Raw genomic sequence first — 3,177 nt, forward strand, 5'->3', positions numbered from 1 at the left:
TGTGTTGGGACTTCCTGTTTTATGCTGCACAAAGGGTAATACCAGTCTGAAACTGTATGGATATAATGAGAGGTAGTTGAAAGTACAGCTGTCAAAAAAGGAGGGAGAAATGAGAATATTTGTCCAGGTATTTCCCAAAAAGCAGAAAACCTGCTGGCCCCATTCTTTAGTAAAATGGTAGAAACAATAGGATAGCCATCAAATTCTGAATATTTAGGATTCCTTCCCATTTAACTTGGGTTAAAGAAATAAATCCTTAGAATATACATTAAATATGAATGAAAATGGGAACATTATAGGAAAATCTGTGACTAGCAGTCAAACTATTAAGAGACAGTAAGCCTAACATGCATGCGTATATTAAGATACTAGAAAGATTTTAAAAGTCAATATAGAATGCAAGGAGCTAAAATGACAGCAAAAATAAATCCAAGATGTGGGAGGAAGAAAGTATTATCAGGTATGCAAGGTAGAAATAATTGAAAGAAAAAAGTAAATGGAATCCAAAATAGAAAATTGGATTACTTGACAGAAAAAAAACAACTGAACATCAAGCATGTAGATAAACCTTAATGATTCTGGTTGGTATGTAAGGGTGATCCAAAAGATGATATTCTGAATGAGAAATGGAACTGACTATATATTTAAAAGTATTCTTGTCTAGGTGATGAAAATGATCTGGAATTTGTGGTGATAGTTGCACAACTTTGTGAATATGCTAAAAACCACTGAGTTCTATATTCTTTAAAGGGTGAATATTATGTGAATATGTGAAACATTTCATAATGTTGAAAACTTAGTATTTTAGACATTTGTTATAATATCTGAAAGTCTAGACAAAATGTGACTTTTAAAAGAATTGACTTGAGAAAATGTGTAAAGTATAAATAGACTCCCATCCAAAAGGAACATTATAAAATATGTATACCTAAAGAAGTAAAAAAACTAGATATATTTATAGTTGAAATCTATGAATTGTACAAAATAATCTTCCAGGACATAGACTGAGATATTATCTATTTTTATGAATTCTTCATAATCTTGATGCTAAAACTTTTCTAGAACACAAAAGATAATATACCCAGAATCAGTTTTGAAAACATGCAACATCATAAATTAGCAAATCATGCCTAATAATCTATTGAAAAAATACTTATTATTTAGAATCCAAATTTAGGAAAATAGATTCTGATAAATTGTTATCCAAACTTACTATTCACTTTCTGAATGTTAGAAGTCAATTTGATTTAGATAACCTAGTATTCCTTAGTATCCAAACTTGGGAACCAAATAGTTGTGGATAGTGAGGAGTTCTTAGAATAAAACACAAGGTAATTCACTTGGGATTCACTTGAGAGTTCAATTAACTGAAGTTCTATAAGTGAAAATATATTTTCATACCTCAACATCTTCCAGGTGCACCCTTCTCATGTATTCCTTAGCAGTATTTAATAATGGAAAATACTCTATAAATAAATTCAGGAATTGTAATCTGATCTGGTACGATATCTTGTTTGCTTCCAACTTGAACAGTCTTAAAAACATAGTATTTATTAATCCAATTATTGTCATACATTTTAGAAGTGGGAAGGGAGGAGAAGATTGTTAAAAGAAGCAAAAAACTTCAACTCTCATCCCAATGTAAATGTAGAAGAATATGAAAAGACTGTTACCATTATAGCAAGAAAAACTCGGACAAGATAAAAATCATACCTCCCTATGGAACTATGTAACAGTGGTGGAGTCAAGGAACCTTTGATTAACCAAACTCCTGATAGATGGAGCCTAATAATAGGACTTTCAGGGTACATTAGAATATAAAAGAGACCCAAACGCAAAAGCAAATCCCTTGGCCAAAGAATCTCCACTCCTTCCTCCTAAACTTGGTGATAGATAAAGGAGGGAATAAAAAGCAGAAATTATGTGGACTGGTGCATTCTTGCAGTGCTTATATTCTGGGGTTCTTCTGGAGCTGAATTACAAAGAACCAAGAATATCTGAAACTGCAACCCAATTTGTGCTCACCTCAGATACTTCAAAAGATCAAAGAGGCAGGGGTCCACAAAGTTGGTTGAGGTTTGGGCAAAACAGGTGAATGCAAATTAAAGCAGTGGCCCATTTCTAAGAGGAATTAATGATTAGCTTCTCATCCTGACATTAAAGGAAAGAACTTACATTATCTAAGATATAAAACAAATTATACTTCAGTTTCCACTGTTCTTTTATTCTTAAAGTCTAGAACACAATAAAAAAATTATGAGACATGCAGAAGAACAAGAAAATATAAACCATTATTAAGAGAATATACAATCAATAGAGGCAGACCTAAGATAAGTCAGTAATTGGACTTAGCAGGGAAGAACTTTAAAACAAGTATTATAAATATGCTTTAAAAATTAATGCAAGAAGTGGATATAATAATGAATAAATGGAGTCATTCAGGAGAGAAATGGAAATAGATAAGACTGGAAATTCTTTCACTGAAAACTGTGATGTCTGAAATAAAGTCATTGGGTGGACCTGACAAAAAGATTGAACACTGCAAAAGAAAGGAACTGTAAACCCAATAATATAGGCCAAAACAATTGATCCAAACTGGAATGGAGAGAAAGAGAGATAGAATATTAATGAAAGAAAAGTTTTAGTGACAATTAGGTAATATGTGATTTAGTGGAACCGAAATTAGAGTCTCAAAAGGAGAGGAGGGAGAAAATCATATCAAAAACATATTTGCTTTATATCTGAAAAATTTCCAAAGAGAAGGTGTAGCAGTTTGATATAATTGATGAGTTCCAAAAATTAATATTGGATTATGCTTGTAAGCTGATCTGTATCTGGGCATGACTGAGTTATAATTAGGGCTTTGATTGGACCACATCATTAGGGCGTTGAGTCCCCACCCCTTGGTGGATGGGGACTCACAGATAAAAGGCATGGCAAAGGACAAAGTTGGAACTTTTGATGTGAGGGTTTCTGATGTTGGAGTTAGATGCCAAAGACTTAAGCTGGAGCTCACAGAGGAAAGAGAAGCCAGCCCCAGGAAGAAAGGAACCTTGAACCCAGAGAAAAGCAAGCCCCAGGAACATAGGAACCTGGGAAGCCTGAGCCCTCGCAGATGATGGCAGCCATCTTGCTCCAACTAGATTTTGGTGAGGGAAATAATTTATGCTTATGACC

This window comes from Dasypus novemcinctus, chromosome 18, assembly GCF_030445035.2.
Source record: "Dasypus novemcinctus isolate mDasNov1 chromosome 18, mDasNov1.1.hap2, whole genome shotgun sequence".
NCBI classification, from domain to species: domain Eukaryota; kingdom Metazoa; phylum Chordata; class Mammalia; order Cingulata; family Dasypodidae; genus Dasypus; species Dasypus novemcinctus.